Raw genomic sequence first — 15,174 nt, 5'->3', positions numbered from 1 at the left:
GAACTATGCTCTATGTGCTTGAGGTGGGGAGTATTTATAAATAATTTGGAATTCTTTTGCATAGGAGATTTATATATTATATCCAGTTTGGTTATTTAGTATGTACTCATTTATTTTCTACTTTGGTTTATGATCCAATACTACTTTATTTTGTTTTTCAAAGTACTTTAATTTTGGCCACTGGGAGCTCTTTTAGTTGACTCCTGTGTTCCTGTGACATAGCCTCAGCATTTTAAAATGTCACCTCTACCCTAGCGTGTCCCTACTTTTTGACACTACCAGGTACTCCAGACTTGTGTATTTCCTGCTCCATTCATAGAATTGAGCTTTTCTCCAAGGATCTCTCTTTCCTTTTATTGGAGAATGGTATTAAAAGCTGAGATCTGTATGGTAGATAAACTCATTGCTACTTTGGTGATGTTTTTCCTAGGCTCTCTCAGCTGGCAGGGCAAGGAAATATATATGCACATACAAATTCATGTATATATGCATATGTCTATATATATTTCTAAGTGAAACTGTCTGTATTAGGTTAAACTTAAGTTTATATTGATGTCTGTAACTCTAATTCATTGCCACATGGATCATTCTAGCATTCTTCTTTGCTTATCTGTTATATACTCACTTCAACAGTGACAAACTTGACTCCCACCATTTGCCATCCTTTTACTTAATTGTTCAATTCCAGTATGCATGTATAGTCGTATCAGAATTATTAACACTTATTCCTGTGGAACACAGCATTATCAACTGGAGTACAATGCTTATATACAGTTCCTTTTTGCCTTTAGTCTTGAAAGTTCCACTCATTTCCAGAGTTACTTGGGTCAGTAACCTTTCCTTCTGCCTTCTTCAGTGATGTTGTTTCATGCATTTGTCATACAGTTAGATTCTTTTCTTTATATTCCTTTGTCTGTATTCCATCCTTGGGATCACCCAACTTCCTGTATGATTTTAAAAATTCTACATACATTAAATTTCATACTTTGTGCTTTAAAAGTCTATACATTTTGACATATGTCATGTATCCATTGTTACATTATGTGGTAAGAGTTACAGCCCTGAAAATTGCCCTGTGCTTCCCCTATTTAGCACACTCCTCTTCCTCTGGACTCCTGGCAACCACCGATCATTTTACTGTTTTTGCAGATTTGCCTTTTCCAGAATGTCATATAATTGGAATCATACAGTATGTAGCCTTTTCAGACTGGCTTCTTGTACTTAGCACTATGCTTCCAAGTTTCATTCATGTCTTTTGTGGTTTGATGCTCATTTATTTTTATTGCCGAATTGGCATATCAGTTTATTCATTTACCTATTGAGGACATCTTGGTTGTTTCCAGTTTTGGGGGATTGTGAATAATGCTGTTATAAACATTTGAGTACAGGTATTGGTGTGGGCTTACGTTTTCAAATCAGTTTGGAAAATGTCCAGGAACATCATTGCTGAATTGTATGATAAGACTATGTTTAGCTTTATAAGATACTGCCAAACTGTCTTCTGCAGTGACTGAAACTTTTTGCATCCCTATTACTAATGAATGAGGGCTCCTGTTGCTTTATATCTTTGCTACTATTGATATTATTGGTTCTTTTAGTCATCCTAATAGGTATTTAGTGGTGTCTTATTGTTGTTTTAATATGTAATTCTCTATTGATATATGATGTTGAACATCTTTTTGTATGCTTATTTTCCATCTGCATTTCTTCTTTGCTGAGGTATCCAGAACTTAGGTTCATTTTTAAATTGTATTTTTTACTTATTGTTGAATTTTAAGAGTTTTTGTACATTTTGGATACCAGTCCTTTATCCAATATGTATTTTGCATGTATTTTTTCCAGCCTGTGATTTGTGTATTGATTCCCTTAATGATGTCTTACACAAAGCAGAATTTTAAATTTTAATGAAATACAACTTTTCTTTCATAGACTGTGGTTTTGGTTCTATGTAAAAACTTGTTGCCAAACCTGAGAGCACCTAGATTTTTCTCCTGTGTTTTCTTCTGGAAGTGTTATAGTTTTGCTTTATATTTAAGTCTATGATTCATTTTGAGTTAATTTTTATTAAAGGTAGTCAGTCTATGGCTGGATTTAATTTAATATTTGAATGTCCAACTGTTCAGCGCCATTAGTTGAAATACTTTTTCCATTGGGTTATGTTTGTTCTTTTTCTCAAAGGTCAATTAGCTAGATTTGTTTGGGTCAATTCTGGACTTCCTATTGTGTTCTATTGCTCTGTGTATCTATTCTTTTGCCCAAACTACACTGTCTTGATTACTGTAGGTTTATAGTGAATCCTCTACTTTGTTGTTATTCTTAGTACTGTATTGGTTTGTACAGGTCTTTGCCTTCCCATATAAACTTTAGATTCATTTTGTCATTATCTATAAAATAGCTTGCTGTGGTTTTGGTTGGGATGTGTTGAATCTGTAGATCAAGTTGGGAATAATTGGACCATGAACACAGAATGCCTGGCAATTAATTTAGGTCTTTTTTGATTTCTTTTATCAGAATTCTGCATAAAACTTATTTTTTCAGATGCTTTTTTTTGCATTTATTGTCAAGACTATATGAGTTTTCCTCATTAGCCTGTTGATGTGGAGGATTACCTTAATTGATTCTTGACTGTTGAACCAGTCTTATTTACCCAGAGTAAATCCCACTTGGTTATGAGTTTAAAAAATTAAATTAAAAATAATTAAAATTATTTTTATACATTTTTGAATTTGATTTTCTAATATTTGGGGGAGGATTATTGCATCTAGGTTCATGTGAGATATTGATTTATAGTTTTTCTTTCTTGTAATGTTTTTATTTGGTTTCAGTATAAGGGTAATGCTGGCTTCACAGAATGAGTTAGGAAGTCTTCCCTCTGCTTCTTATTTTCTGAAAATATTGTGGAAAATTGGTATAATTTCTTCTTTAAATGTTTGGTAGAATATTTGGTGAAACCAGCAGGCCATTCGGCTTCCTTTTTGGGAAGATTTATTAACTATTTCTTTATAAAATATTGGACTACCCAGATTACCTATTTCTCCTTGTGTAGGTAGGCTTTATTATCTTCTGTCTTTCAAGGAATTGTTCTATTTTATCTAAATTATCAAATTTGTTGGCATGGAGTTGTTCAAAGTATTCCTTTATTAAACTTTAATGCCCATGCAATTAGTAGTGATAACCCCGGTTTCATTTCCATTGTAATTTGTGTCTTCTCCCCTTTTTTCTTAGTCAAACTGGTAGATGTTTAATAAGTTTATTAGTCTTTCCAAAGAAGAAGCTTTTGGTTTCATTGACTTTCTTTATTATTTAAGTGTTCTCAAGTTCATTGACTTCTGCTTGCATTTCTAAAGATTTCTTTTTTTCCACTTGTTTTAGGCTTAAATGCTCTTCATTCTCTACTTCCCTAAGATGGAAACTTATATTACTGATTTCAGATGTTCCTTCTTTTCTAACATGTGTGTTCTGTGCTGTAAATTTGCCTCCAAGTACTGCTTTTGCTGCAGCCCACAAATTTTAATAAATTGTATTTTCATTTAGATCAAAATATGTTTTATCTTGAGACATCTTTTTTGACTCATGTCTTACTTAGAAGTGAATTGTTTAAACTCTCAGTATTTGTGGATTTTCTGGCTATCTTTATTCTTTGATTTATAGTTTAATTCTATTGTAGTCTGAGAACATATTTATGTGATTTCTGTCCCTTTAAATTTGTGATGGTATGTTTTATGGTCCAGAAAGTGATTTCTCTTTATGAATGTTCCATGAGAGCTTGAGAAGAATATGTATTCAGATGTTTTGGAGTCAAGTATTCTATAAATGTCAGTTATATCAAGTTGATTATAGTGTTGCTTAGGTCAACTATATCCTTACTTATTTTATGATTCCTTGATCTATCAAGTGAAAAAGCATGTTGAAGTCTCCAACTATAATAGTGGATTTGTCTCTTTTTTTATGATTCTATCAATTCTATCTCAAGCATTTTGACACTGTTGTTAGGTACATAGATATTAAGGATTGTCTTGTCTTCTTGGAAAATTAGCTCTGTTATCAGTGTGAAATATCCTCTTAATCCCTGATAATTTCTTTTATTCTGAGGTCTACTTTGTCTGAAATTATTATAGTTACTGAAGCTTTGTCCTACATTAACTGTTATCATGGTAGATGTTTCTTCCTTTACCTTTAACCTACTTGAGTTTTTATGTATATTAAAAGTGGTTTTGTAGACAGTCTATAGTTTTGTGTTTCTTAAAAAATCTACTCTGACAATCTTGTTTTTCAACTAACATATTAAGATCAATATTCACATTTAAAATACTTATTGATACAGGTGGAATTGACTATTTGTCCCACTTATTTACTACTTGTTTTCTCCCTCTCTTTTTCAGCCTTTGCTTGTTTTAATTGCATTTTATATGACTCATTTTGTTTTCTCTTTGAGCTTATTATTTTACCTCTCTGATTCATTTTATTTTTTCTCTCTTTTTTCTTAAAGGTATATCAATTATTACCTTTAAACATTTTTTTTTTTTTTAGTTTGCAATACGCTTTTACAACTAATATAAGTTTATGTCAAACATCATTATACAACTTCATGTATAATGTAGGTACCACATAACAGAGTATCCCCAATTCTTCCCTTCCATCCTTTATGACATTCCAGTTACTTATTTTATTTATCCATATGCTACAATCACCTAATACATTGTTACTATTATTAGTTCAAACAAATGGTGTATTTTAGGTCAGTTAAGAATAAGTAAAATAAAAATCACCTTACATTTAAAAATTTCATCTCCTGTATTCTTCCTTTTGGTCTTCCCTGTGGCTCAGACAGTAAAGAGTCTGTCTGCAATGCAGGAGACCCAAGCTCCATCCCTGGGTTGGGAAGATCCCTTGGAGGAGGAAATGGCTACCCACTCCAGTAATCTTACCTGGAGAATTCCATGGACAGAGGAGACTGGCAGCCTATATAGTCCATTGGGTCACAAAGAGTCAGGCGCAACTGAGTGACTAACACTTTCACTTTCTTTCACTCTTCCTTTTATTATATAGATCTGAGTTCATGACCTATATAATTTTCTTCTCCATAAAGAATATCTTTTAATATTTCTTAGAGGAGAGGTTTGGTAGTGAATTCTCTCAGTTTTTTTGTTTGTCTAAGTGTTTGTTTCTCCTTCACTTATGAAAGAAAATTTTGTTGGACGTGTAATTCAAGTTTGGTGTTTTCTTTCCATGCTTTAAATACTTCACTCCATTCTCTTCTTGCATACATGGCTTTTGATGAGAAGTATGTTGTTATTCTTTTAAATCTTGTCCTGTTCCTCTAGAGGTAAGGTTTTTTGTTTTGTTTTTTAAGTTTTTTTCCTATTTTCTTTGGCTTTCTTCAGTTTGAATATGATATATCTTAAATGTAGAGTTTTTTTTTTTTTATTTTTAAAATTTATCCTGTTTGGTCTTTGCTGAGGTTTCTGATCTGTAGTTTAGTCATTAATTTTGTTTAAATCTTGATCATTATTATAGTAGTTCACCTTTATCAGCAATTTTGCTTTCTGTGGTTTCAGTTACTTGTGGTCAACTGCCATCCAAAAATATTAAAAGGAAAATTCCAAAAATAAGCAGTTCATAAGTTTTCAGTTGCACTCTGTTCTGAGTGTGAAGAAATCTTATGCTGCCCTGCTGTGTCCTACCTGGGATGGGGATCATCTTTTGACAAGCATGTCCCACCCATTGGTCCCTTAATAGTTTTCTTGATTATCAGAGTGACTGTCATGGTGTCATTGTGCTTGTATTTAGGTAACCCCTATTTTAGTTAAAAATGAGTCCAAAGTGCTTGAGTAGCAATGTTGGCAATTTGGATATGCTAAAGAAAAGCTGTAATATGCTCCCTTTAAGTGAAAAAGTGAAAGTTCTTGGCTTAATAAGGAAAGAAAACAAAATAGTGTGCTGAGGTTGCTAAGCCTTATGGTAAAGATGAATCTTCTCTCTGTGAAATTGTGAAGAAGGAAAAAGAAATCTGTGCTAGTTTTACCATTGCACCTAAATGGCAAAAGTCATGGCCACAGTGTGTAGGACTTAGTTACTATGGAAAAGGCGTTAAATTGTACAATAAGATATTTTGAGAGAGAGCAAGAGCTACCACATTCTCATAACTTCTATTATAGAATATTGTATAATTGTTCCATTTGATTAGTTATTGTTGTTAATCTCTTACTTGCTTAATTTATAAAGCAAACTTTATTATAGGTATGTATGTATAAGAAAAACATGATAGACCCATGTAGGATTTGGTATTGTCCATGGCTTCAGGCATTTACTGAGGGTCTTAGAACATATTCTATGAACTGATGTACTTCAGATATTTCTTCTGTTCCATTTTCTCTTTCTTCTCCTTCTGAAATTCCAATTATGCTTACGTTACACTTTTTAAAATTGTCCCGCAATTTTGGATATTCTGTTTTTATCATTCTTTATTCTCTTTGTATTTCAATCTGGGAAGTTTCTGTTGACACTTCTTTAAACTCACTGATTCTTTCCTCCGCCATATCTAGTCTAATGATGGGCCCATCAAAGGCAGTCTTCATTCCTGTTCAGCATTTTTGCTTTGCAGCATTTATTTTTTATTCTCTCTTAGAGTTTCCGTCTCTTTGCTTACCTTGCCCATCTGTTCTTGCATGTTGTTTGCTTTTTTCATTGGCACCCTTAAAATATTAATCATAGTTATTTTTAATTCTCTGATAATTTCACAATCTGTTTCATATCTCAGTCTTGTTCTGATTCTTGCTTTATCTCTTCATACTATTTTTTCCCATTGCTTTTTTTTTTTAGGGTATCTTGTAATTTGTTAAAAGTTAGATGTGATGTATTGGGTAATAAACTTGGGCAAAAGGCCTTTGGTGGCTTCCCAGGTAGCTCAGTGGTAAAGAATCCACCTGCCAATGCAGGAGACTCAGGAGATGCAAGTTCAATTCCTGGGTTGGAAAGATCCCCTGGAGGAGGAAATGGCAATCTACTCCAGTATTCTTACCTGGAAAATGTCATGGACAGAGGAGCCTGGAGGGCTACAGTCCATGGTGTTGCAAAGAGTTGGACGTGACTGGGCGTGCACACACACATGTAAAAGGCCTTTAGTGTGAGATTTTAAGTTAACCTAGCCTTGAGCTGGGTTATGCTGTAGCTTTAGGAACCAAGAGGCTTAAATTTCTCTGGTGTACTTGTGTTTGTTTCTCCTGTTTTGGAGGGGGGAAGGAGCTTTGCTTAGAATTCCTACTTAAGTAGAGTGTGTGCATAGAAACTCTTTCAATAGTAATGTTATTCTGGAGTCTTCCTGATATGGTGGCAAGATGTGTGGGGGAGTGTTTTATAATGTTATGATAAAATATTAGTATTTTAGTGGACCTGTATCTCTGGGCCTTTGCAGATGTGTTTTAATTTCTTACTTAGGTGAGACAGGAAGGCTCAGGGTGCTGGTGTTGGATAATTGACCTTTCCCGTATATGGGATAAAGCTCTATGAAGAATAAGGAAAAGTCTTTCCTAGAGAATAGGCCTTTGTAGGGAGAAAAACCTTGACATGTTTCACCTCCTTTTCCCATAGCTTTTAGGGTCTTCACTGTGAGAACCTGCTGGGGTTCCTAGAAGTAAAACCCACAAAACCTTGGGAGTCTGAGACTGTGGCCCACAAAACTTTCTCACTCTCCTGCTAGTTCATATTAAGCCTCCAGCTGTTTTGTCAAAATTATCCTGTAATTGTTTCTTTTAGCTGTGGCCCCACTGATTTCTACTCCAGGTAGGCAGATCTTGGCTATGACTCTGTTTTCATCTGTAAAGGTTTGAGTTTAGACTGTTTCAGATGCACAGAAAATATGATTACAAAATAACCTTGTGGTCATAAATTTAAATAAAATTTTTAATGGCTGTAAATGTATTTTGTCTTGATAAGCCAAAGTGATAATGCAGTAAATCAAAATTATTAAAAACTCATTGAGAAAACTCTAAACTTTCATAAGACTAGTGAATTTCTAGCCACCATTTATCAAAGAAAGGACCTGATGCCATTGGATTAACCAGCAGCTCAAACAACTCTGTTACTATCAGTGGTGGTATGCTTAATGAAAAATTGTGTCTCCTAAAAAGTAGTCAGTTGATTGTACCCAATGAATGTTACAGAAACTTAATACAATAGAATTGTCTGTGCTCTACAAAAAGTCATAATTCTCTATAATTCTTTCTCAAATGAGGCAGAGCACACCTAAATAAATAGTAAAATAAATTAGAATGTTTTTACGGGTCATATATTCTTAAGTGAAGAAAGAATTGGTCTGTTAATTTATTCTATTAAAGTTGGAACTTTTTACTGGTGTCCTGTTAGCTAGAAAAAGTCAGTGCCATTTGCAAGCAGGCTTCACGTGGTCTTCATGTGAATAGCACTCACCCCTCCCACCCCCCAGTTACTGTCTCTCACGAATCCCCATCATACAGTCACAGAACTAGAAGGAGACCCACGGAATATAAAGGGACACATTAGCATGTAAAGGCTGGTACCTGCCCATCTGCAGAGGAAAGGTCACAAAGAAGATATTTGCAATGAGGGAACAGCAAGTTGCGACCACTCGCCAGATCTGTACCTGTCAGACAGAGGTTGACACCTGTGACAGGTACATTCTGGTTTCCATGTGCGTGTGCAGAGTCAGACGTGCTCACAGCAGCATGGCCGCCAAGTGTCAAGTGCCACACTTCTCAGCATGGAGACACTCAGAAACCCAGGCTGGCAAAGGAGCTCAGGTTCACCTCTCCAAGGGTGCACCATGCCGGGAAGCCAGACCAGGAGAGCGTTCTGTTAAGCCCTGTCCGACAACAGGTACAGGAGTCGTGCCTGCTGACGTGCTTCTTCCTGGCGCTTCACACTCCGGCAGCTCCCTCACCTGGCCTCGCGTGGAGGAGGGACAGCCAGAGTGGCTCCCCTTGCTGTTTATTCCAGGTGGGGTTTAGTGAGAGGGAAGACAGGGGATAATTGTGGAGCAGGAAATGAAGGTTGTGTGTAGAATTAAACTGAGCCTGCAAACTCAGGCTACAAATCATCTGATAAACTAGATCACTCCTTGAGATTTCAGAGTTTCCATAAATAAAGTACGGTGAGAAAAAAAAAAAACAAAAAACTAGAATCTTTAAACCAGAAACTAGGTTTTGGTGGTGGGCACTTTTTCATGTGGAGACTTCAGATAGACCCTTAGGAAGTGACTTTTTCAGGACCAGAGGTACTCCTTAAGAGAAGGAAGGTGCTTTCACCCCCTTAGGTGTGACTCTGGGCCTTTAGGAATACCCTCAACATCACCTTGGGCCTGGAAAGGGAGGGGGGCTGACATCCTAGTTCCAGAGGCTGATGTTTTTCTCCCGGCGTGGCGTTGCAGGGAGCCATGCACATTCTCTTGTGACCTTTCTCACAACCCAGAATGGGTGTGAGATGTCCTTGGACAGGAACGTGGTCTCAGACTTCTGCACCTGAGACACTGGCTGTGTTCTTAGCAGGGAGCCAAGCAGGGCAGGTAGGAGAAGGCGTGGCCTGACTCCTTACAGAACTGCCTTTGCTGAAATGTTCTGTAGGAGCAGAGCTGACCTAACAGCTCTGTGCAATGTGCGCTTAGTCTGTTATTCTAGGGATGTTAGATATAGTGTTGTTATTTCATTTGATGTTTTTCTTTTTTAATTTCGTGGATATAATGAATCTGATACATTACTTTTTTTTCACTCCCTCCCTCTCTTCTTTCCTTCATCTCCCCTCCTTTTCTTTTTTGTTAGAAAGTTCAGAACTTCCAACCTGTGGCCTACCAGACATAAAAGCATATGTCATTAGGGTACACATTTTTCCTGGCTTCATATTTTATCCCTTTCATCATCTAGGATAGCCAACTTCTGTCCTTTTTAGAGGAAGGCCAGTATGAATACCCGAATTGGTAAAGGAGCTTCCTCACCCAGACATTGAGCTGGGACATAAGTTTTTAGTAATGGGCTCTGAAAACTTGGCTAGAGCAGAGTGTAAACTTCGGTGGACTCAAAAGGCTTGAGGGTCTGATTTATGAAGATGTGAGAGGTAAGGCCTGGTGGGACTCTGACCCACTGACTTGGACATACTCATTTTTCCAAGTGGTTGAGGGAACATGGAATTTTGACGTCAGAAAGACATCTGTTGTGTTTCTGCTAGGTCCTGGTGTCCTTACCAGTAAAATGGAAATAGGAACCCGGGTATGGTTGTTCTGAGTGTTTAATTGAAGAGTCTCTGCAGCACCCAGCATGTTGTTTCTTCCTCCTATTGGGATAAATATGTTTGGAACGTCCCTGCTCTTTCCAACCTCTGGACGTTGGTACCTTCCTTTGTAACAATCCTGGCACCCCGGGGGCTTGGCCGGAAATTCAGCTTGTGTTCAAGTCTGTTTAAGGGGCTTTGGCTTTCATCTTCAGGGGCTAAATGCCAGTGGCTGCTTTTAATGAAACCAAATCCTTCCTAGTTCTGTGTGATTTGGGGATTTGCTTCCTCAGCCTGGGCGGCAGTCAGATACATTCTGTTTTCTTTATTTTCCGAGTGACCCCAGAGCACTTTGTGATTCTAAAACTGACCTACTGGGAGAAACAAAATAAACTCTTCCATTCCATCTTCTCTTTCTCCCAACGTGTTTGGGAATGATCTGACTTAATATACCTCCCCTCCAGCTTGCTGGCTGTGGAGTGATAACAGCTAACATAAGTACATTCATCATTTACACATTCTGGGCAGACTCTGCCATTCATCCTAGACAAACTGATACCTTCTCTAGCAATTGGTGGCTCGGGAGTCAAACACAGAAGAGAGAAGTAAAATCACTGAAAAAACCAACCAAACAAAAATATTAAATCTTTTAACCCCCAGGGAATACGTATCCCATCTCCATTCCTCAATTAATTATAATCTCTTCACTTCAGAAACTGGCTGTTGGTATAGCACAATAAATCCTTGATTTGGTGCTTTCTGGTGGAATGATTTTGGGGAGACGATGGTTTGTAATGAAAACAGTGAGGTTTATATATCAGTTAACTTCTGAAGCTTCTTTTTTCTCTTTGGGCCAAAAAGCAAGAATGCCTTCTGAAAAGGGGGATTGGCTGAAAAGCCCTCAAAGCAAATGCCAACATCAGTCAGGGGCCTTTGCTATAGGAATATGCATCTTCCAGTGCCATTGACAAGACCATTCCTATTGTGAGACCAGAGTATTTAGCTGTGTGTGTGTGTGTGTGTGTGTGTGTGTGTGCGTGCGCGCGCGTGTGCGTGCTGTCTCTTCAGTCTTGTCTGACTCTGCGACACTATGGACTGTAGCCCACCAGGCTCCTCTGTCCTTGGGATTCTCCAGGCAAGAATACTGGAGAGGGTTGTCATGCCCTCCTCCAGGGCATCTTCCTGACCCAGGGATTGAACTGGCATCTCGTAAACCTCCTGCATTGACAGGTGAGTTCTTTACCTAGCTTGATGTGATTAAATATTCAATCACATGTATCACCTTTGTGGTTATCTTCTACCTACATGGGTAGCATGTGCTTGTCCCATGCGTTTTAAGTACCCAGTCCTTGAGATCAATCCGGCTCAGTGTGAATTCCTACAAAGGCATCCCTCTTTAGTACATTAGCCTGGTGAGCTTGGTATCATGTGTTTCCTCCTCTGAGTGATACATTTGTCCTTTGGGTGCTGGTAAACTGGTCCCTGAGCCTTTATGACTGAGTCTTGGTATGTTAACCAAGGAGCAGGGGGCCTCTGAAAAACTAATGGCAAACAGCCCGCTGTCCTTTCTCCAGGCAGACTGTGTCCCCTTTTATCATTTATCTTCTTGTTACCCTTTAAAGTCAATTACTTTACAAATATATTTTGACCCCAACTGTGTGCTAGACTCTTTGCTAGGCACTGGCCTATAACTGCACAGCTATAAACTGAGATAAGGTTTCTGCTGCCTTGGAATTTAGAGTCTAGTGGGAAAGACAGACTGTGAAAAGCAAACAAAGGAAGAAGGCAGTTTCAGATAGTGGTAAGTGCTGGGAAAAAAGTAAACTGGGCAACGTGATCTGGGGTAGATTGTACAACAATATCAGTTTCTGCCATCAAAGAAGGCCTCTTCAAAGAGGAGATGACTTTGGACTTAACATTGAATGGGAACCAAGAGAAAGGAGCCATGAAAAATCACAGGGCAAATTCTACCTTTCTAACGAGAAGGCCAGATTTTGGTTGAAGATTGACTGGAAGGGACTGTATGAGTCATACTCACAATACATGATTTCTGAGCCCAGAATTGGGATCCTGTCTGCTACGAGCTGGTTTATGCTCCACTCCCCCAATTTATATGTTGAAGTCTTAACTTTCAAAACCTCAGAATGTGACTGTATTTGGAAATAGAGTCCTTAAAGAAGTAACTAAGCTGAGTTCATTAGAGTGGGCTCTAATGCAGTAGGGCTGGTGTCCTTATAAGAAGAAGCGATTAGCTTGCAGACACATATGGAGGGAAGACCATGAGAAGATGAAGAAGGGAGAAGACAGCCATCTACAAGTCAAGAACAGAAGCCTCAGAAGAAACCAATTCTGTCAACACCTTGGTGTTGGACACCCAGCCTCCTGAACTGTGAGGAAATAAATTCGCTAAGCCGCCAAGCCTGTGGCATTTTGTTAGGGCATCCTTAGCCAATTAGTTCAATTCAGTTGCTCAGTCATGTCTGACTCTTTGCAACCCCATGGACTGCAGCACGCCAGGCTTCCTTCTCCATCATCAACTCCTGGAGCACCCTCAAACTTATGTCCATCAGGTCGGCGATGCCATTCAGTAATCTCATCCTCTGTTGTCCCCTTCTCCTCCTGCCTTTGATCTTTCCCAGCATCAGGGTCTTTTCCAGTGAGTCAGTTCTTTGCATCAGGTGGCCAAAGTATTGGAGTTTCAACTTCAGCATCAGTCATTCCAATGAATATTCAGGTCTGATTTCCTTTAGGATTGACTGGATCTCCCTGCAGTCCAAGGGACTTTCAAGTGTCTTTTCCAACACCATAGTTCAAAAGCATCAATACTTCAGCATTCAGTAGTCCAACTCTCACATCCATACATGACTACTGGAAAAACCATAGCTTTGACTAGATGGACCTTTATTGGTAAAGTAATGCCTCTGCTTTTTAATATGCTGTCTAGGTTGGTCATAACTTTTCTTCCAAGGAGAAAACATCTTTTAATTTCATGGCTGCAGTCACAATTTGCAGTGATTTTGAAGCCCCAAAAAATAAAATCTCTGTTTCCACTGTTTCCCCATCTATTTGCCATGAAGTGATGGGACCGAATGCCATGATCTTAGTTTTCTGAATGTTGAGTTTTAGGCCAACTTTTCCACTCTCCTATTTCACTTTCATCAAGAGACTCTTCAGTTCTTCTTCGCTTTCTGCCAGAAGGGTGGTGTCATCTTTCTATCTGAGATTATTGATATTTCTCCCAGCAATCTTGATTCCAGTTTGTGCTTCATCCAGCCTGGCATTTTGCATGATGTATTCTGCATATAAGTTAAATAAGCAGGGTGACAATATACAGCCTTGACATACTCCTTTCCCAATTTGGAACCAGTCTGTTGTTCCATGTCCAGTTCTAACTGTTGCTTCTTGACCTGCATACAGATTTCTCAAGAGGCAGGTCAGGTGATCTGGTATTCCCATTTCTTGAAGAATTTTCCCCAGTTTGTTGTGATCCACACAGTCAAAGGCTTTGACATAGTCAATAAAACAGAACATAGATGTTTTTCTGGAACTCTCTTGCTTTTTCGATGATCCAGTGGATGTTGGCAGTTTGATCTCTAGTTCCTCTGCCTTTTCTAAGTCCAGCTTGAACATCTGGATGTTCGTGGTTCACATACTGTTGAAGCCTGGCATGGAGAATTTTGAGCATTATTTTGCTAATGTGTGAGATGAGTGCAATTTAAACATTCTCTGACATTGCCTTTCTTTGGGATTGGAATGAAAACTGACTTTTCCAGTCCTGTGGCCACTGCTGAGTTTTCCAGATTTCCTGGCAGATTGAGTGCAGCCCTTTCACAGCATCATCTTTTAGGATTTGAAATAGCTCAGCTGGAATTCCATCACCTCCACTAGCTTTGTTCATCCTGATGCTTCCTAAGGCCCACTTTGCATTCCAGGATGTCTGGATCTAGATGAGTGATCACACCATCATGGTTATCTGGGTCATGATGATCTTTTTTTGTGTAGTTCTTCTGTGTATTCTTACCACCTCTTCTTAATATCTTCTGCTTCTGTTAGGTCCATACCATTTCTCTCCATTATTGTGCTCATCTTTACATGAAATGTTCCCTTGGTATCTCTGATTTTCTTGAAGAGATCTCTAGTCTTTCCCATTCTATTGTTTTCCTCTATTTCTTTGCATTGATCACTGAGGAAGGCTTTCTTATCTCTCCTTGCTATTCTTTGGAACTCTATATTCGAATGTCCTTTTCTCCTTTGCCTTTAGCTTCTCTACTATTCTCAGCTAGTTGTGAGGCCTCCTCAGCCAGCCATTTTGCCTTTTTGCATTTCATGTGCTGTCAAAAGAGAAAAGTTTGAAATTGGGGTAGTCTCAGTGGAGAAGGAAATGGCAGCCCACTCCAGTATTCTTGCCTGGAGCGTTCCACAGACAGAGGAACCTGGCAGGTTACAGTCCATGGGATCTCAAAAAGTCAGACATGGCTGAGTGACTCACACACACACAAACACACATGTGTTTCTAAACCAAGTGGTTACCGGCCAGCTCAGTCCAGTCACACTGAAGTCTCCTCTTCAGGCCTGAGCCATGGCAGCAATGTTGATGCTGCAGCCTTCCCTTTGCTGTGAGACCATCAGTTCCATTCCTGCTGACATGAGGCGTTTGTGAAGCAGCAACCCCCTTTGTTTGCCAGCATCCTTCCGAGGGTTTGAACCACTGACCTCAACATTATGAGTGAGTCAGATTATAGTCAAGTGTTCTTACTCACATACCCAGACAGTCTGTGTATAATTAACTGTTACAGTAATGATGATGATGATATGAAGCACTGAAGGGCCTTTGGAATGTAGGGCCTATAAAAGTAGAACATTATTTTTTGTTATTATAATCAGGTACCTGGATACCTGGATAAAAAGGCCATTTCTCACTAGTGTAATAACACATGA

At 38.4% G+C, this 15,174-nt stretch overlaps 1 long non-coding RNA gene across 1 annotated transcript in view; it reads left to right on the top strand.

Annotated features, from left to right (window-relative positions):
• LOC139039004 (uncharacterized) overlaps positions 1–15,174 on the top strand; it is a 68,849-nt gene that overhangs the window by 15,477 nt on the left and 38,198 nt on the right. The window lies entirely within an intron of this gene.

This window comes from Odocoileus virginianus, chromosome 2 (genome assembly GCF_023699985.2).
Source record: "Odocoileus virginianus isolate 20LAN1187 ecotype Illinois chromosome 2, Ovbor_1.2, whole genome shotgun sequence".
NCBI classification, from domain to species: Eukaryota; Metazoa; Chordata; class Mammalia; order Artiodactyla; family Cervidae; genus Odocoileus; species Odocoileus virginianus.
This window is presented reverse-complemented; position numbering and strand designations above follow the sequence as displayed.